The sequence below is a fragment of the Eutrigla gurnardus genome (assembly GCF_963514095.1).
Source record: "Eutrigla gurnardus genome assembly, chromosome: 8".
Classification (NCBI taxonomy): domain Eukaryota; kingdom Metazoa; phylum Chordata; class Actinopteri; order Perciformes; family Triglidae; genus Eutrigla; species Eutrigla gurnardus.
Window position 1 is genome coordinate 4,615,993 of NC_139922.1, and position 21,801 is coordinate 4,637,793.

General features: G+C 43.5%; 1 protein-coding gene across 1 annotated transcript in view; it reads left to right on the forward strand.

The window, feature by feature from the left end:
- The first annotated feature begins 4,137 nt into the window (after positions 1–4,137).
- The window catches only part of LOC311017084 (zinc finger protein PLAGL2-like), a 43,290-nt gene continuing 25,626 nt past the window's right edge, over positions 4,138–21,801 (forward strand). Inside the window, exon 1 of the mRNA XM_084015220.1 lies at positions 4,138–4,587. The gene's annotated coding sequence lies outside the window, so the exon portion shown is untranslated. The remainder of the gene's footprint in view (positions 4,588–21,801) is intronic.

The window sequence follows — 21,801 nt, forward strand, 5'->3', positions numbered from 1 at the left end:
ATCCATCTGGATTCTGGTGTGAAGCTGTTAACAAAGTTAGCTTCATAAGTGTTAAAGTCATCTTAGTAGCTAACTGCATTGGTCATGCTGGATTGAAGAAGACTTGAAACTAGAGATTGAGACCTTAAACTCACATTTACAATGTTTACTGAGATAATAAATCAAGAGAGAAGTAGGACCATTTTCTCATGGACTAATATACAACCAGACCTCTCTTTACAGTCGCCCCCTGAAGGCCAGCAGAGAAAATGCAGGTTTAAGGCACATTTTTCTCAGAATCGGAGGTTACCGCCTGCCTAGCCTCACATTAGCTTGTTACAGCCGATTGCATTCACTCTTCAGAAATCATGAAAGTGGTGTGTATTGGTGAAGATGATCCTGCTCATGAAAACGTATAAGAATCATAAACTTGTGCTCTGCATATTTCCTACAATACTCTAACCTCCAGGAGGAAGAGAGGGATCCAGTGCGATGCTAACTTCCTGTCGGCCTGCTGAAACGTAGCATCCCTGCAGCTCTGTGTGCAACTGGAAGGGATTTGTGAGTTTTCCCTCCATCGTTTCTGAGCTGTTTATCGCCCATCTCCGCTAATGTAAACCGCCCATCTGTTTTAAGCAAAACACATAAAAACACAGTCATTTCCCACCACGCCAGACCCCGAAAAAGGGACTGCTGGGTATTCTGGTGGCAAGGAAATCCACTCCAGATGTGAACAAATTGTCCCGCTTACTAATTGCTATTGTGTTCACTGATGCTGATTTTGGAACTGTGTTTCTGTTGATGGGGACTCGCCAGAATTGGATAAGTAGGTGTGTTTGTGTGGAAGCTTGAGTGTGTGCGATTAGAAAGCTGCTGGCGTTAAGACAAGAAGGGAGGGGAGGTAAACTGGGGCGACGCCACAGGAACAGTTGGCGATCCGACGAGCGTTATAGAGTCGTAAACACGGCCAGATGTTGCCGCTCGGTTTCCTGATGAGGGCACATCGTTTTCTGGCGTCCTGTCATCAGAGCCTCTGAGCGGCCGGCCTGCTCGTCCCCTAATCAGGACTGATGAGGTGTGCGGTAGAGAGACACGCAGGGGCGTGGCCGCTCCGCTGTCGTGTTTACACAGCGCTCTCTGCATGTGAGGCGGCGGCAGAATCAGACCAAGTCCACGGCATGATGTGGCATTTCATAAGACAGTTAAAAATCACTCCAATGCTCTAAATAACAGACCTCCACGCAGCTGCAATCAACCTGACTGCGGCGGCGGCGACCGCGCCGTAATGCAAATAAACATACGGTCGCTCTTTTGTGCTGGGAAATCCCTTCGCCTCATCCGTCTCCGTCATCTATTCTTGTCCACTCTCTGTTTGTTCCATCCTCGCATGAAAAGCTGCACAAAAAGAGAGAGATCGGCATCAGACTGCAGCGATACAGATATCGGGCCGATACCGGCTGAAATACCTGGAGGGGCGGTGGCGTGCGTCAGCAGCACGCTGGCAGGCCGCATAGCCGTGGGAGCTAACGACAAACACGTCAGCTGTTGGAGGTGTTTCAGACTCGCTATGCCAACAACTTTGACGGCTACTTGCAACATCTGCAACGCCAATGTGCCGCACAATAATACACAGCCAACGCAACCGAGCGCTCCAGAAGAAGAAGCACGAGGCCGCCGAAGATTTGGTTTTCTGGTGCGATTGAATGTGTTTTGTTTTTTTAATAAAAAAATCATATTTATTTGATGTTTTGTTTTACGAAGTTAGAAAAGCATTGTTGAAGTCAAGTCCGATGTTACACATGAAACTTCCACACGGCTTATTTATTAAACACCGGTATCGGCCGATATACACAACGTATTGGTATCGGCACTGAAAATGTCCCATCGGTGCGTTCCAACTGCAGCTCAACATCCTGATAACAGCTCATGTGTCATAATGCAGACAAACTGACCCGACTGAACTCAAACTCACATTTATTATTATGCCGATGCAGAGTTTCTAAATCTCTTGTCAGACAACTTTCGTTAAACTTAAATTATTACACGTGAAATAACGAGTTGCCTCTGATTTCTTTTAAGGTTTAGACACTTTAAAATTGTTAATTTACTTTTTTTATAATAGTTTTTAACGCCCAGAGCTGTAAGAGTTTAAATGTATCCGTTTTCATTGAAATACAGTGATAATTATTGACCAAAAAAAATATGTCTAACATGAAATAAAAGAAAATTAATAATTATGTAACAAAATTAAACAATTGCATCACTTTGCTACAATTGTCTGGGAGTTTTCTGTTTGAGTGTATTCATGTAATGTCCATAACGTCTATTTGAATCTTATTTTTCTAAATTGTATAAATTACAGAGATCATCTTTCATTTTGTAATAATTTGCAATTTATATTTTAAATTAAGCCCATGTTTTAAAAACGTTCTCAGTTTGAACATTCAAACACGCTTTTAAGTGTCTTAATAATGAATGAATAATTAATTATAAACTGAAGGTGAAACATGCATAAATTCGCCATTATTACTGATTACACACATTTGGACGCAAACTGCTGGTGTTGTTGAGGAGGAAATCTGCCCGTTTGTTTCCTCTCACTTCACTTATTAATTATTACCATTTTTCACTCCGACTGCTTTCACAAATAAATGTTTGCTTGAAGACAAAAACTAACTTTTCAAAGCGCAATCGAAATCCTGCCGGTGTTCACGTGGACCTGCTGTGGTTTTAGGAAACCCCCAAACTCCACCAATCACCGTCACGGGTCGTCCTGCTAGTTGTGTTGCATTTAAACGGAAGTGAATGGAAATAAAAGGTTGGCGGTGCTGACCTGAGATCTGCTCGGACAGACGTGCTGAAGATGCATCTTCGCCTGCGGACGCATTTCCCCGTCAACTTCTGGCATTTTCTACCCCGCTTCTTTGCATTGAACACGCCAAAAGCCCTTTGCTGCTTTCATGTTCTGTCGGAAATGTCAGAACTACAGGAGAGCGATTGGTTGCCAAACCCAACATTCTCTGATGCTGTAGTTATTTTTATGTAGTGAGCACACAGCTGCTGAAGTTTAAACACGTGGATTTAAAATGAGAACATATCACCATATCAGAAGCAGAAATGGTTTCATGTTGTTGGTGAAGAGGACAAACAGCATGAAAACAGCTGCTGTGTAGGAAAGTGCTTTCTTGCAGTAGTTCTTTCAGCAGCAGACTCGGTTGTTTTCTTTCTCCAGGTCTAAAACTTGAGCAGACGGGGAGCCCTTGAAAGCAGCATTATTGAAGACTCCCCCACCCCCCAAAGCTCACTGTCCCTGCACAAACACATTCATCCTGCTGGGGGAGGCGCCGGGGGTGAGGGTGATGAGGAAACTAGTTAATGTGCCCTGGAAGTAATCCCCCCCCCCCCCCCCCCCTCTAAAAAAAACAAAAAAAAACTCACAAGGTGGGAGAAACGGGACCAGCAGCAGCAGCAGCAGCACCAGTAGCCTCTGGTAGCCTCGAACACGTGAGACCCGCGCTGCTGATGGGCTCCTGATCCTCCTCCGGGGTTCACAGCTCAAAGAAAAACACACACGAAGAATGAAAAGTGCCTTTTAGTCGTTAAACCATCAGGATCGTTGTTTCCTTATTTATAAATCATTTGCATGTTTAATGTGCAAAAGGGGAAAAAAAGTAAACAGAACGCAAATAAATGCAAGGAAACTTCACAGTTAGCCTATACCACAATAGTAAAATAGTTTAGGTTAGGTGTTTTTTCTCACTTTTCCCGTTTTAAAACGAAAACTCGAGCAGAATGAACTCATTTCCTGCAACGTTTCTTCTGCAGGCGACAAAAACCTTCAGACGGCTGTTAACGCAATAAAGAAACATTCCGTGTTTATGTCGGCAGATATGGGAACCAATAAAACAAACCAAACGAATTTATATAGTTAACATTAGATCAACTCGAGTCCTCAGATTAAAAAAAAAGAAAATATATGTATAAATAAATAGCCTAACTTAAGATAGATATAGATATAGATACATACATATTTGTTGTATATGATTAATATAATTAGATTAAATCGGCCCAACTATGTATTCAAGGTTAATTTTAGACAGTATATCATTTTTTCAAATATTAGATGTTAACAGCCTATGTCATATATCAATGACTCCGTTATAAGTGAATCTGAATTGAACTAAATCTAATAATATTGACACAAAGTGATTTTTGCGGGAAGGTGCCGCCGGACAGCAGGTGTATTAAGTGCATTAATTGCTTGTGACTGGGAGGACTGCTGAAAAAAACAGCAAGCTGTCCGTGTTTGAAAAAAAAAAAAAAAAAAAAGTTTGTGAAAGTGGCCTGACGTCACACTCCCACAATGCTTACCGCCCCATAACTCCGCCGCTGCAGCAGCCTGAGGGGAGCGAGACCGCTCTCAGGCCCCGAACACACCGACGGACCGGGGAGAAACCGGATAAAACATCCGAAGAAGAGACCGAGGGGCGGAAGGACGGCGGAGCGGCGGCGTGGGCTTCTCCCACGGCGGGTGTCTGGTCCGGGACGGGATGGAAGCGTACCGGGGCTCCATGTGAATCTGACTAATGCGGAGCTGGAAACTTTTTGGTGGGTAAACTGCTCGTTTTCTCTCTCTCTCTCTCTCTCTCTCTCTCTCTCTCTCTCTCTCTCTCTCTCTCTCTCTCTCTCTCTCTCTCTCTGGTTGCACGTCCCGCTGTGTTTGCACGAAGCAACTTTTACGAACTTTATTTATCAACTCACGAGCTCGCGCTGACGTGCGTTACGAGTGCGTCGTTACTAGCTGTCGCGTTGTCGGACTTTGCGTAATTGTCTGCGTGTTTTTTTGCGGCAGCGTGGAACTATCTGGGTATTTAATTTTTATTTACGCGATCTGCCCCTCGAGGCTCTTTTTTTCGGGGGGGTTGGGGGGGGGGGGGGGGTAAATATGTTGCAAAACGCGAACGTGTGAAGTCGTCTTTAACGCCGCGGTGCACTTTGTCCGGCGGCCGGGACGGCTCATGTTCTCTGCGTGTTTTTCTGCTGCTGCTCGCGACTTTTACACAGTTTCCGAATGTTTATCAAGTGTGGCGTGTTGCTGCAGAGGAGGGGGAGATGGGGGGGGGGGGTCCCACGGTGCGTGGTGGGTTTGCGGGGGGAGGAGAAGTGTGATTAAAGGCTGTTTTTCTCTAAAAGAGTGTGATATTCCAGGCGGCCTTAAAGCCTCCGAGCTGCTGCTGACGGATGTGTTTGCCTTCTCCGCTGTTTGTCGGATGTTTTCTCTCTCTCTCTCCTTCTCTCTCTCTCTCTCTCTCTCTCTCTCTCTCTCTCTCTCTCCCTCTCTCTCTCCCTCTCTGTGTGTGTGTGGTGTGTTCATGTGCTTTTCCTTGGAAGCGGGTAAATAACAAGCAAGACCCGACGCCCCCCATCAGAAGGAGGGGGGTCGGGGTCAGAATGTGGGGGTTCAGTCATGCACTTGTTATTGATAGCTGCTTTTTATTCCGCGTGTGGTTTCTGCGCGGAAGGAGCGGGACTTTATTGCGCTGTTTTTGCGCACTTTCACCGTTTTGTTTCGTGTATGAGCTCACACGCACATTCACACGCGTGAGTGCGATATGAAAGCTTCATGTCGGGATTATCCTGCGCGACACAATTGTGATATTATGGCGATAATCATACAAATATGCTTAAAATAGCACGAAAACATACAGTTAGTATGACTAGTATAGGTGTAGTATTACATTACAATTTTTTAACACAAAAATATTTGACTGTGTCACAGATAAGACACTTTATTTCATGAGGATTGTTTGTGTGTGAAAAACAATTCAATCTTTAATATGAAGATTAAACAAAGGAGAGCCTAAATATATGAAAACAAATATTTACTATCCTGTATTTAAAAAAATAAAATCAGGCTCAATGTTTTACTTACCATGATAGTGAACTAGACCGTTTTTTTGAGGGTCTTATCATAAAAAACAAATATCTCACAATAAGTTGTGAATTTGCTTTCTCAGGATAAACGTGAATATTGTCAAGAGTGATTTGAAGAAGTTCACTGTGATGGTAGAGAAGAGACAAAAAACACAGGATACAAGAATACATTTACTTGTTCATCATTATGCAGGGAGACCTTATGGTTTATGATCATCTTATTTAAGGTTATTTGATCGTTTTTAATTAAATATCTATTTCTTATCCGTGACACAATACAGACATGTGTTTCCTAACTACATTTAAAGTGATTCCAGTGTGTTTTAGTGGAGTTTTAAGCATATTATCAGGATAATATCGTGAATTGCAACTATTGTGTCCATGATAATGATGACATGATATTTACATATCCTCCCATGCCTTTCTAGTTATGAAATATCAAGGTAGGTGGAAAAATAATAAAATGTCAGTTTTCCTTTAGCCCAAAAGTTGAGGTGTTCAACCTGGTATTTTGTGCTTTTTTTTCGGACTGATTGGTTCCACTTGCACTGACCTGATTGGTTGTCATGGCCACCATAGATGGTCATTTGAGGTTTAAACATGTATGGTTTTTGACTGATTTCCTGTCATCCCCCTGGTTATTCAAACGAGGCAGTAAGCAGTGGTGAATAATGCAGCAGTTGTGAGGAAGCAGATGAATGTGTAGCTGCTGTAGTGCACCGCTGCCTCCAAAAGATGCCGATGGATGAAGTGTGACTTGAGGTGGTTTTTCCGTCAGGGCCTCCGGCTGCACAATAAGGAAATGGAAGTGAGTCTGTCACGAGACAATGCCTTTGTTGCTGCCAGTCGCTGTGCAAGTTGAGACCCATGTGTTGATGTTTGTCTCACTAGAACAACCCTGTTAGCTGCTGCACTTCCTCCAGAGGTTTCTCAAAGCGTTCGCAGCATAAAGCAAGTGTGTTGGCGTCCCGGTGCACCTGTTTTTAGACGCCGCCGCCGCGCGTGCATAGCTGGTGTGATTGGTATTTATAGTTCTATCAAACTTCAGGGGGCGAAAGGATTCGTTCACACCCACGCGTTTAACTACAAAAATACAGTTAGAGAACAAGAATGTTGTTTATTTATTTTGACCAACACGTTGTAAGACAGCGGCGTTTTCCATTGTGGTTCATATACAGAACAATATAACAGGGAATGTGTCATCTTCAGCCAGTTACCCCACACGAAAATGTGTATTTACACCACAAAAGACCTCATGAAAATATGCTTAAAGCTCTTAAAATGGCAGTATAACATACTGGAATCACTTTACATGTAGTTCCGAAAACAAATATCTTCATTGCATCACAGATAACACACACATCTTATTTTTTTAATTAAAAAAACATCAAATAATCTTATATAAGATGATCATAAATCACAAGGTTTCCCTGGATAGTTTCATCATAAAAGCTTGTACTGTTTTATTTTCATTTCTCTACCGTGAGTGTTGGCTTCAAGGCTTTTCCATCTCACTCATGACGATATACAAGATTATCATGACGAAGGAAATTCACTTTCTTTATTTTATCGTGATACGTGACCAAAGCCTACATCATTCCATCGCTAGCAAAGTTACAAAGAGCAGTTGGCAACTGCTGCTCTCAAATTTAATTGAAATCATTTTAATACTTTTAAACTTAAATAGTGTTGTTTGCACTATTACTATTACAATATATCATACAGAACTTTTTGCTGCCTTTACTGACTGTCTTTTGCACGACGATCACGTATACAGAAACATTTTCTGCTACTTTTTTACATATACAAAGTAGAAGTTATATTTTATTGTTTATTTTTAGTATTAGTAAATGTCTTTATCTGTTGTGCACTTTATTGTTTACTTTAGTGTTATGAAATGTCTTATCTGTTGGGCCTGTGCACTTTATGTCTTTCACCGTGGGAGAGTGAGACACGTCTTCTCCATTCCTTTGTATGTGGTACATTGAAGAAATAGACAGTGAAGCTGAGTAAATGTGTAAATAAGTCAAGGTAAAAGTAACGTTCGTGGCTTAAAGGCCCATGAAAGGTTGAGGATGTAAATGTGATATGAATCTGTAAATCTTTGATTATAAGCTGTAACAAACAGAACAGGCAGAAATGTTCAAATATGGGTTTGTGTGCCAGGAGGTTAACATTTTACTAGATTTACTCGACATTTAGTGTTTAACCTGGGATGTGCAGATAAAACAAGCTTAGTTTCAGGTTAGTTTGGCCACACCGGTAGTAAGCAGCCGCTCAACAGTTCAGGAATTAACTTGCAAATTGACACTATTAAGTATTGTTTTCCCGTATCTGTGAGTGATTATGAGAAGAATCCAAATCAGAAATCAGAAGATAATTGGTGCCGCATTCTCAGCCGCTCTCCAAACTATTTGCTGCCGTCTCCGTGGAGCCAGCCTCTTCTCATTAAGAGCCACGCATCGCCTTCCATTGCTTCCATTGCTTCCATGCGTCTGTGGTCGGAGGCAGCACGTTTCATGTTTGCCTTTGTGATTGAGCGAATGTGTTTGCCTGCGAGAGATCGCACACATGGCTGTTTGTGAGACAGGAGACGTGAACCCACGGTGAGAGAGAGAGACAGAGAGACAGAGGGGGAGAGGGAGAGGGAGAGGGAGAGAGAGAGAGAGACAGAGGGGGAGAGGGAGAGGGAGAGGGAGAGAGAGAGAGAGACAGAGGGGGAGAGGGAGAGGGAGAGATGTTTTCGAGCTGGAGGGAGGTCTTCTCTTCTGAAAAACCCCCACAATCCCTTGCACCTCTGCGGGCAGCGGTGGTAGTGGCAGCAGAGGTGGCGGCAGCAACAGCAGGCTGATTTCCATGAGAAAAGAGCATCAGTTGGGTTAATGGGGGGGACAGCCCTCTGGGGGGACAAACGGTAGTTAATAACCAGGGAAGAATCGGAAAAGCTCTGATCCCTTTCTTTGTACTTCTTCACCTTCTAGAGGCAGAGATGGTGGTGTGTGTGTGTGTGTGTGTGTGTGTGTGTGTGTGGGGGGGGGGGGGGGGGGCAAGGGACACTGGGTTCAGCCTAGAATGGATGTTGTTCACTGAGGGGCTGAGAGAAGATTGCACTATTTATTATTTTCTGAGGGGAACAGGAGAAAACAAACGGGGAGCCTGAGAACTGGAACTGAGTGTGTGTGTGTGTGTGTGTGTGTGTGTGTGTGTGTGTGTGTGTGTGTGCACTCAGTTTATTATCAGGATAATATCGTCAATCGCAATTATTTTCTCCAGGATAATTGAGACATGATATTTTCATATCCTCCCGTCTATTAGTCTATGAAATGTCAAAGAAAGTGTAAAAATACGAGTTTCAGTTTTCCTTTAGCCCAAGTTGAAGTGTTCAAAAAACTCAGCAAGTCGTCAAAACAGGCAACTGTAGAACTATGTAATAATAATAATATTAATAATAATGATAATAATAATAATAACAATAATACCATTTTCGGGTCGTTTTCATTTAGTTGCTGATTCATTTCTGACGTCTCATGTGTGGTGGAGTTCAGCATCCTTTAACTCATATTGCTTTGTAGCTGACATTATTACCAAGTCGGGTTGCTCATTTTATGACTCTTGAGTGTGAAAGTCAATTCACGACCGTGGAAACTGGATTTGGATGGATTTTGCTCAGTTGTCAGTTGCAGTTAAAGACTGAGAGGGAATCTAGTATGAGGGCGTTGAGTTAAGGTTCTCCTGCACTCGGCTGAACGTACGTAGAATGATCGTCTGGATCAGAGAAGGACAGGACTTTAGCATATAGTGACATTTAATAAACATCCTGATGATTAATACTCAAGTTCTTTTGCATCACAGAAGTGGATGTCGTCACGGTGACGTCACCCGTTGCTGGTTTGAAGTCGTCTCCATCTTGTCTTGTGTTTTATGCAACCAGACGTGACAGGAGAGGGCGGAGCTAAGTACAACCCATCGCTGAATGAGACATTTTTAGAACTTTCCCAAATTAAAAACAAACTCTGAAAAGTTGTAAGATGAAAACACGGACAACTGCTTTCTGGTCTGTTGGACTCTAAATGGACCATAATGTACTAAATGAACATCATGCTGGATTGAAGAAGACTTGAAACTAGAGATTGAGACCATAAACTCATGTTTACAATGTTTACTGAGATAATACATCAAGAGAGAAGTAGGACCATTTTCTCATAGACTTCTATACAACCAGAGTAGTTGTGTTGTCACGATAACAAAGTTGTGACTTGGATACCCTGCCTAAATATGTTGATACGGGACAGCGTGTCCTCTGTGGGGCAGACCACACTAAAATATTAATATAAGTCTGTGTAACGCCACGTTACTGAGAAACACTTGTAATAATACATTAACACGTGCTCTTTGGTGGATTATGTTTGCTGGATTGCAGGAGATGCTCGGACAGATTCAGAAAGGTGATGACTTCTTGGTAAATAGAGCTGTGTTGTTATTTTCCTTGTTTTCTGAATGGAGTTCTGCTGATCCAGACACCAGCTCAGAGAGTTCATGTCCAGCTTTAATCTTCTTTTAACTTCATGTGTTGACTCCATCCTTCTAGTTAGCTAAACAAGCTAAATCCTGGACTTTATGTTCTGACTGCTGCAAAGTTCAAACTGTCCTCTTGGATCCGTTCAGTCCTCTAGCAGAGCTGCTCACACATAACTGCCCCGTTGTCACACATCCACTCTTTTTAAATCACTGAATACTTAAAGTACCGCTGCTAATAAAACGGGGCATCATACCGTTGTATTGTACGACACTGCAGAGGAGTAGGTTTAAGGCACTGAAGACAGTTTGACTCATCCGTCAAAGAAATACCCTAAAAAGCAACATTTTATGATTCCATCTTTTACATGGAATCAACTTCCCTTTTTCATTGATAAAATACATTGTCATATCACACTTTGACATTGAACTGGGCTTTTATTTGGGATAATGCAAAAACACACACAAAACAGTCAGTCTCTGCCTTCCTTTGTAGTAAATACAGAGCTATATACATTTACTGCATTTAGTTGGCAGCCATGACAGAGAGAGGAACGAGGCTTTGCTGTGTAATAGACTGATTGAAAACAGACGAATGTGAAGTGCAACACACACACACACACACACACACACACACACACACACACACACACACACTACCATACACACAGATATTTACAAGGCTAATTAAAGCAAAAGAAAACCCCCCGAAAACGTCACATTTTCATTTTTATTATGCATAGGGACGACGTTAATAATGCACTCACACATGCTGTCGTTTACTCACACTGCTGCTGAGGCCTTTTGGACCGGCGCATTCTGACCGGTGCTGCAGTATGCCGGGCAGAAATAGTAAGAGGATGCTAGATGCTTGAACCACATACTGCCACTTTTCCTTGTGGATCTTTTTCTAGGAAGAGCGGGGCAGCTGTGGCTTTTCAGAACCTAGATCCATCCATCAACCAGCACCCATGGTTTACACCACACAACACACACACACACACACACACACACACACACACACACACACACACACACACTCGTTACCCTCCCTTCTTCCCTCCAGGCTCCATTTCCATGTACCTTAATTTCTTTCCGTCCTCTCTTTTCTTCTCTCTTTCTTCATCCCCCTTTTCTCTCTGGCACTCTGTCCATCCATCCCTCCCTCTCTCTCTGTTTTGCCCTTCATCCATCCTTCTCTCTCAGACCGAGTTTACAGCCCCCAGGCCACTTCCGCCAGGCTGTCTGCAACAGATTTATTAATAGGCTTTTCTCTCCCTGCAGTAAACACAGTGTTGGTTAAGGGGTCGTCTCTCAGACACTGATAGACTTGTACTTAACCTTAGGCACTGACTGACTTGGGAATAGAGGAAAGTCTGTTTCAAAGATGATCCACAACAGATGAAGTCATTGATGGAGTGCTGGAAATAAATACAAGTGGGAAACAGAAATTACTTACAGTGAAAAGGGTGAAAAGATTAACACGTTTGATTATATTTTACAGCATTTCTGTCTTTCGGGTTTTAATTTGTTGAGCTGAGACGACGGGCGGTGGAGAGGATGTCAGTCCTTTTTATGAGTCAACACATTCTCACTTCCAACTCGTCAAATACGGCAGCTTGGTTGGTGACAGGCGGTTCTGAAAAGTGAAGCCAAAGCTGAAGTGCCTTAAACTTACATTCTCTCTGCTGGCCATCAGGGGGCGACTCCTCTCTGATTGTATGGAAGTCTATGAGAAAATGGTCCTACTTCTCTCTTGATGTATTATCTCAGTAAACATTGTAAACATGAGTTTATGGTCTCAATCTCCACTTTCAAGTATTCTTCAATCCAGCATGATGTTCATTTAGTACATTATGGTCCATTTAGAGTCCAACAGAGCAGAAAGCAGGGGATGCTTTAGGGGCGGGGCTACCTGCTGATTGACAGCTACCATGCTACCAATACAGTTAGCTACTAAGTTGACTTTAACAATTAGCTGTAAAGTTGAACTTGAATTATGAAGCTAACTTTGTTAGCAGCTTCACATCAGAATCCAGATGGATCCAGATCCAGTAAGGTTGCCGCTCTGCTGCTTGTGTTCATCAGATCCACCCGTCGCTCCTCCGCAGTCCAAATATGGTCACTTCCTTCACTGGTTGGAAAAGCCCAGTATGGTGACGGCCAAAGTGCAGAAACTAACGGGTGATGTCACCATGACGACGTCCAATTCTAATAAACAGTTGACGGTGATGAGTTGGGAGTGTGTGTGTGTGTGTGTGTGTGTGTGTGTGCTCCTGTCACATTGGCCTCCTCCTGTCCACATACATCATTCTGAACAATGGAAACGCTTCATAGTAATTGAGATCCAAGTTGGGGAAAGATTTTGCCTGAGCTGTTAGCGTGTTGCCTGAGCCAGATGTAGTAGAGCAGTACTGGACCTGGTCTGTATCAGCGGACAGACTATGAACAATATGTTGAGTATTAAGTGACTAATTGTTTCAGCTCTTGTATGTTTGTACATATTTTTATTTTATAAATTGAGGGATTTGTCTTCTATTCCATATAATGTTTTTGAGCATTATGTTGGCCTTGTGATTTTGTGTTTGAATTCAAGCTCTAATGGTGGCCAGAAATGGCAAACATTGGAAGCACCAAACAGTGCTTGTAACTGAGATATTTCATTATTCTTAGCTGAAAAATAATCAGAAAAACAGCACATTTCTGACTGAAAAAGGAACTCAGTCTTCAAAATAGCAAGAGTGGTTACATCTTGTACAATATGAAGATTTACTTTACTCCATCATTACAGACATTTCTGATTGAATATTGTAAAAAAAATGTATTGTTTGAAAACTAAGTAAATAAGTACATTCATGCATAGCTTTAGATTAAAAAACGAAATGTGTCATTAAACAATTGATTAAAAAGGACAAGAAAAAACTACAAATATCTGTAAAAATGGTGTGATTTAAAAGAGAGCAGAGGATAGAGAAGCTCCACCTGTTGCTTCAACTCTTTTCATTTCCTTCTGTAGCAGCAGAAGTGTTCGGTCACTTATCGGAGTTGTTTTGGCTGTCAAGTAGCAGCGTTATGATTTTGTGTTTAGAAGAGATTCACCAAGGCTGGGCAAGAAAATGGAGACCCAGTCAGAAAAAGTGCATTTGTGATCATCAACATTCCTGTTGCTATCTGTCCACCGCCGGGCCGAAGTGGAAGTATTGTGGCACGCCGCTGTCGTGCGGCGTAACTGAGGAATGCACCAGTTCGAGACGGTCTAGTATGCACACGCAGAGAAGGTCGTTGAGATTCATCACGTGACTCAGCACACAGTTATGATGTGTGTGTGTCAACGGTCATATCTGGACTATGGACCCGGTCGGTCCAGCCCAGTGTAGCGACGGCGATGAGTGAGTCAGCGAGCGGCTGGAAACCTGATCTCCTGACTCACACAGCAGTGGTCGCGGCTGATGATCCTAACTCAGGAGAAAACAGAAAGTAGCCACAGTGTCTGATGACACATCGCCTCTTCCTTCCTCTGAAGGGGTTTTGAACAACGCCTCCAGCACCGGGCCCAGCCCAACAACCCCCGACTCACTAATTAACCCCTCGGTGGACTGCAGAGAGCAGCATCCAGGGCTCTACGCTTTGCATAATTGAAGTACTGTGCAGCAGCAGTGAGGGATGATACAGGATTTCGAAGATTGTGATAAAAAAAAAAAAACTTGCTATCATGGTAGAGAAATGAAAAATAGACCCGATTTAAAATCTACACATTGTTTTTCATTTTAATTAGTAGTCTTATAATAGCAGTAGTATGATTTTGTGGTTGTATTAATGTCATTTGTGGTTCAGTTTCTGTGAAGAAGTTGTAAACTTCTGTCATCCAATCACAGACTCCGTCTGTCTGTCAGTGTACATATTTTGTATATGTATGTGTAATATATGACAACTACGTTCAAATCCTTGTTGTGAGCCAGGTTTCTCCACAGTGTAAACAAGGATCTGGTCCATGTTAATGTATTGAGCTACAGTCCTGTTTGTTTCCTGTCTTTCTGGTGACTTGGCTCCATAATAACGTAGCTGGTCAAATGGAGTTGGTAGAGCAGGCAGCATCTGTTTCTGTCTCGCTGCTGGTTGACTTTCCAGACACGTTGTGTTGTGTTATCCTGTTAAATTAACGTTAGATAAGCTGACTGATTAACGTTACTGATTATTATTAGCAATGGCTGCTAGCTTCATGATCACTTAACAGACGTAACTGTTTAATTCTTTAATGTTGTTGAAATGGGAGTTTTACTGACTCTCTAAAGTCCCCATAAAGACCAGGCTGTCGGTCTCTAAGACGCTTCACCACGTTTGCTGTGTTGACGGTTATATGTAAGGTGAACCTCTGAAAGTTTGACAGGAACATTTTTATTTAGCCTAACAACAACAATAATAACTGTAATAAATGTATACATTAATGAGCAAAGGAGCCAAACATCATCCTACATTTACATTACAATAAGTACATTTGTCAAAAAAAAAAGAAACCACAACATATCATTGCCGATAAAGAATGAGCTAAAAATAGAAACAAGTGTTAGGTCCTCGTCTGAGTAAATTATGGTAGTTATAAGCCGCCATTTAATGTGAAGAGACATTTCTTTCGACCAGTGGCCCTCCAACTATATTAGATATGAATCAAAAATTACGTTTATTACAGTAAGACTGTTTGGACGTTGAATATGAATATATTAGTAGATGTATCTAAATTGAGTTATTACAAGTTTTTCTTTACAAAAATGTCATAAATATGCCAAAAGGATCTTTCTCCTCACGTTTTGATCGTGAGATATATTCACTTTTAACTTTATGACATCATCATCTGAAAGGTATTTTTTATTATCACATTCTAGAACAATATTGTAAGACAATTCAGATTGTGCTTAAAATCACCCTTACAAGACGACTTTGAGTGGACGAAGCCCAATTTAAATTCAGGTGCCTGAAAATAACAAATGTAATTGTTATCTTGTTTGTGAGAGAAGTTTATTTTATATAACTCAAACTTCCTGTAAAGCATTCATAACTGGCATATCTACTAAATGATTGACAGCAAAGTAGAACGCAAATGAACAAAGAGTTTGTTATAAAACATTCTTAGTTTTTAACTCACACTTGCCTCACCATCCCGTCACACATTCTGTCTGATCAAAAGTATTTATTAGGTCTGTCCCCTCTGAGTACTTTTTATTATTTTCTCATCTTCAACCACATATATCCAAGAAACAAATAGCAAACACAAGATTAAGGTTATTTGTGTGATTCTCTGTCGAGAAACTCAGTTTCAAACATCCTGTTTGATAAAACTAACTTTTGGACGAGTCGCCAGCATCATCCCAACGAGGAGCGAGCATATGTCCGTCTTACCTGAGCTGATGTGAGTGATGAATGGGCCCCCGCACGTTCCCGTGTGTCGGGGTACCAGTCACTCACACAAGAGTGTACAACATATGGTTGGTGTGTTCTGAAAGTGGGTGGGGCTAACACGTAGGGGGCGGGAATAACCCACACCACTCAGCATTAGGCTGCAAAAAATCTCAACCTTGACCAGTCCCGATACGATGGGACAACTTTGCTGAATTTCAAGCATTTAAGGCCCCCAAACATAATCATTTGTACAGTTTCAATCAGGCCCTCGCGGGCCAACGTTCGATGCTCAGACCCGGATGAACAGTAGAGATATGTTCTTGTCTGATTCCAGGAAGGTTTTGCATTACTTCAGCAGAAACCTATTGACCACCACTCTTCTTCTGTGCTTCATCACCTGGTAGCTTCTTCCTCCTCCGACTTGTTTATCCCCTGGCGGTTCTGTGTTTTGTAGCACAGCTCCCCCTAGTCTCCCCCTAGTCTCCCCCTCACAGAGCGTCACCCCGTCTCCCCTCTTTCCTCAAGCGTACTTTTCCTTCTCATTATTTCCTTCAAGTATACTCCTCTGTGCCATTCTTTTCTCGGAGCTTTGAATTTCCCCCCCATCCCCCCCCCCCGTGACCACTTACCAAATTAAACCCCTCACCCACTCAAATGCATTCCATCGGCTTCATAAACACACACGATGTAGCGAACATGTAATGGTACTCAGAGGGACTTCCTCACATCTCTCTATCTATTCTCTCCCTCTCTCTTTCCGCTCAAAGTCTCGGCGAACAACAACAAGTTGGAAAAATGAAAGTGGGGTGACAACTGTGAGTCCCCTTTCTGCGTCCCCTCCAGGGCCAGTGTGAAGTTTTCAGTTTGATTGAAGGCCTCCTTTCTGTGGTGTGCGGTGTGAAAGCTGTCCTAATTGAATGATAAAGTGCCCCGAGATGGAGTCCAGTGAATAGCCAACAATGGCCAGCCTGTGTGTGGTAGAGGGATTTTGGTTCACATCCAGCCTCTGCCTCTCTACTCCGAGAGGGGGCCTATTATAACACTCTCTGCTGGACTCGGTCACGTGATGCTGCCTCGCTGCCTCGCTCCCTGCTACCCCCCCCCCACCTCCCCAATACCCTCCCCCCCACCTGCCCCAGTGTGGCCCGGCCAATCCGGTCACATTGTCGGCCTCCTCTTCACTCTGCCGCTTTGGTTGGACGGACTCATTTTGCCAGTGAGTGACTTCCAGTAGCAATCTGTGTGTCTGTACATATCTATTAATCCAACCACTTCCCCAAGGACACCAAGGTGACATGTAAGAAAACTGAAAGAAAACTAAGCTCTCTGAAGTTAAAATGTTTTATTTGAAATCACCAAAGTTGAGTCTGAATCAAATATCTGCTTATCTTTGCAACCCATTAAAAGGAAGCAATATCTACTTACAAGCCCCAGTATGAACTTTGTGTGAACATGAGTTCACCCCAGGCCTTAACCCCCAGTTCTGAGAAGTGAGACCAATGGAAGTGCCTTAATGCTGCATTCTCTCTACTGACCACCAGGGGACGGCTCCTCTCTGGTTGTATAGAAGTCTATGAGAAAATGGTCCTACTTCTCTCTTGATGTATTATCTCAGTAAACATTGTAAACATGAGTTTATGTCTCAATCTCTAGTTTCAAGTCTTCTTCAATCCAGCATGATGTTCATTTAGTACATTATGGTCCATTTAGAGTCCAACAGACCAGAAAGCAGGGGATGCTTTAGGGGCGGGGCTACCTGCTGATTGACAGCTACCATGCTACCAATGCAGTTAGCTGCTAAGATGACTTTAACACTTAGCTGTAAAGTTGACCTTGAATTATGAAGCTAACTTTGTTAGCAGCTTCACACCAGAATCCAGATGGATCCAGATCCAGTAAGGGTGCCGCTCCACCACTGTTCGTCAGATCCACCCGTCGCTCCTTCTCAGTCCAAATATGGTCACTTCCCTCACTGGTTGCAAATAATCCAAGATGGCAACGGCCAAAATGTTGATCTTGAGGCTTCAAAACCGTAGTCCACAACAACGGGTGACATCACCATGATTACGTCCACCTCTTATATACAGTCTATGCTTCACTATGGGGGTCAGGACCCCCCCAGGGGCCACCTGACAACATGCTAAAACTAATTAAGATATTTCAGATAATGTTTTACATTACATCAACTGAAGCAGTGATGTATTCTGCCTCTTATTCCATCCATCATCTACCGCTTATCCTGGATTCAGGGTCGCGGGGGGGGGGGGGGGGGGGGGGGGGGCGTAGCAGACAGCTGACAGGCGAGGGTACACTCACATTCACACCTAAGGGCAATTTAGAGTCATCAATCAACCTATCCCCATCCTGCATGTCTTTGGACTGTGGGAGGAAGCCAGAGAACCCGGAGAGAACCCACGCTAACACGAGGAGAACATGCAAACTCCACACAGAAGGAACCCGGGACCCTCTTAATGTGAGGCGACAGTGCTACCCACTACACCACCATGCATCCCCTGCCTCTTTTTATCTGGTTTTATTAGTAGTATTAGTACTAGTACAGTAGCTTAAAATAATATGGCGGCAAGGGATAGAAATCAATACAAATACGCTCTGCAGCTGTTCTGTGTGACACAGAGAAACACCACCTAAAAGATGCTTCATAACGTTCCTGTACAGTCGCGCCACTACAGCCACGACTTCGCCTTCCTGTTTCCCAGCTGACTTGTGGCTCCCAGCAGCTCCAGTCCAGTGATCCAGCAACACATTATTTTATCAACTCATTCAATCACAGATCTTTTGTTCCAGACATGAGCATCACGTGTCAGACTGATCTGAACTCGCAGCACTTCATTCAAATGGAGGATAACAGTGGATCATGTACTGTACTCTTAGTAAATACACTCAACAAAAATATAAACGCAACACTTTTGTTTTTGCTCCCATTTTTCATGAGATGGACTTAAAGATCTAAAATTCATTCCAGATACACAATATTACCATTTCTCTCAAACATTGTTCACAAATCTGTCTAAATGTGTGATAGTGAGCACTTCTGCTTTGCTGAGATAATCCATCCCACCTCACAGGTGTGCCACATCAAGATGCTGATCTGACATCATGATTAGTGCACAGGTGTACCTTATACTGCCCACAATAAAAGGCCACTCTGAAATGTGCAGTTTTGTCTCACAGCAAAATGCCACAGATGCCACAAGCATTGAGGGAGCGTGCAATTGGCATGCTGACAGCAGGAATGTCAACCAGATCTGTTGCTCGTGCATTGAATGTTCATTTCTCCACCATAAGCCGTCGCCAAAGGCGTTTCAGAGAATATGGCAGTACGTCCAACCGGCCTCACAACCGCAGACCACTTGTAACCACACCAGCCCAGGACCTCCACATCCAGCAGGTTCACCTCCAAGATCGTCTGAGACCAGCCACTCAGACAGCTGCTGAAACAATTGGTTTGCATAACCAAACAATTTCTGCACAAACTGTCAGAAACCGTCTCAGGGAAGCTCAACTGCATGCTCGTCGTCCTCATCGGGGTCTTGACCTGACTCCAGCTCGTCGCCGTAACAGACTTGAGTGGGCAAATGCTCACATTCGATGGCGTCTGGCACGTTGGAGAGGTGAATCTCGGTTTACATTGTTCAGGGCAGATGGCAGACAGCGTGTGTGGCGTCGTGTGGGTGAGCGCTTTGCTGATGTCAATGTTGTGGATCGAGTTGCCCATGGTGGTGGTGGGGTTATGGTATGGGCAGGCATCTGTTATGGACGAAGAACACAGGTGCATTTTATTGATGGCATTTTGAATGCACAGAGATACCGTGATGAGATCCTGAGGCCCATTGTTGTGCCATACATCCATGAACATCACCTCATGTTTCAGCAAGATAATGCACGGCCCCATGTTGCAAGGATCTGTACACAATTCTTGGAAGCTGAAAATGTCCCAGTTCTTGCATGGCCAGCATACTCACCGGACATGTCACCCATTGAGCATGTTTGGGATGTGCTTGACCGGCGTATACGACAGCGTGTACCAGTTCCCACTAATATCCAGCAACTTCGCACAGCCATTGAAGAGGAGTGGACCAACATTCCACAGGCCACAATTGACAATCTGATAAACTCTATGCGAAGAAGATGTGTTGCACTGCATGAGGCAAATGGTGGTCACACCAGATACTGACTGGTTCTGAGTCCCCAGACCCCCAATAAAGCAAAAAAATGCAGATTTCAGGGTGGCCTTTTATTGTGGACAGTCTAAGGCACACCTGTGCACTAATCATGATGTCAGATCAGCATCTTGATGTGGCACACCTGTGAGGTGGGATGGATTATCTCAGCAAAGCAGAAGTGCTCACTATCACACATTTAGACTGATTTGTGAACAATGTTTGAGAGAAATGGTAATATTGTGTATCTGGAATGAATTTTAGATCTTTAAGTCCATCTCATGAAAAATGGGAGCAAAAACAAAAGTGTTGCGTTTATATTTTTGTTGAGTGTACATCATTTGCAACAGGCTTAATAAATAATACCACACACACACACATGTATATATATATAATGTTTATATATATAAATTGATCTCCCTTCATTCTCAGCTAGATGGCAGCATGGCCACCAAGAAGCCAATCAATAAAGGCTTTATTGATCTGTCAGTGCTTGACCTGATCTTTGGTTCTGCACGTGGTGCTGCTGCGCTGCATGGTTGGTGCTGCAGGGTCGGTGCTGCAGGGTCGGTGTTGCAGGGTCTGTGTTGCAGGGTCGGTGCTGCATGGTCGGTGCTGCATGGTCGGTGCTGCAGGGTCGGTGCTGCAGGGTCGGTGTTGCAGGGTCTGTGTTGCAGGGTTGGTGCTGCAGGGTCGGTGCTGCAGGGTCGGTGTTGCGGGGTCTGTGTTGCAGGGTCTGTGTTGCAGGGTCTGTGTTGCAGGGTCGGTGCTGCATGGTCGGTGCTGCATGGTCGGTGCTGCATGGTCGGTGCTGCAGGGTCGGGGCTGCAGGGTCGGGGCTGCATGGTCGGTGCTGCTCGCTGGGCTCAGGACGGCTGTGCACTGAGGAGCTGTGGGACGGATGCAGGCCAATCTGTTAACTATTTAAGCCTCCGAGTGAAACCTAAACCTTTCTCAGAGGAAGACGGAGCTCCCAACACCCACCCAACACACTCACGCTAAGAACGCACATTTAAAGCGTTGGAGAGGTAGTGAGGTGGAAGATCCCCCTCTGGCATCCCACTCATTCAAACGAGTGTGTTTTTATCTCTGGGGCTGGAAGGAAGGAGAAGGAAAGTGCTGTGTTTAAATGCGTTGCGATGCGAGTAACTCCTGAGCGCTTTCTGCACAGACCCGCTGTCTATTCTTCCTCACAAAACCCTGCTGTCTATTGCTAATACAGGAGAATACAAAGTGTGTCCTCAGAATTCATAAGTATGATGGAGTTATCAGGTTTTAATGTTTCACCAACTATAGTTTGAAATAGAGTTGTTCCGATACCGATACCAGTATCGGAAATGCCTCCTATACTGCCGAAAATGCTGGCATCGGTATCAGCGAGTACTGGAGTCCAGGCACCGATCTGATACCACGTAATACCACGAAATAGTAATGTATTTACTGGTTAGCTCCGTTAGCATCGACACATTCCTATATTTATTTAGTTAAAGTGTAAGACCGGCGAAAATGGACACCATAGTCTTTTTCGCCATGAAAAAACATCAAATAAGCCATCCAGACATTTTCTTTTCAGTAATCACCCATGTATCGAGAAAGCCTCGAAAGACGCTAACAGCCCCATAGCGCTAACACTGATTAGATTGGGGCGATGCGCCTAACGCATCCACAACGGCATATTTTAACCACTAATATTGCTCAAAATAGCACCAAACCTCTTCAGTAGCATGATAAGGGTCCTTACACATAAAACTAAGCACCAACAACGTAGTTAGCGAACCTGGAGTTTATTAAAAAAGAC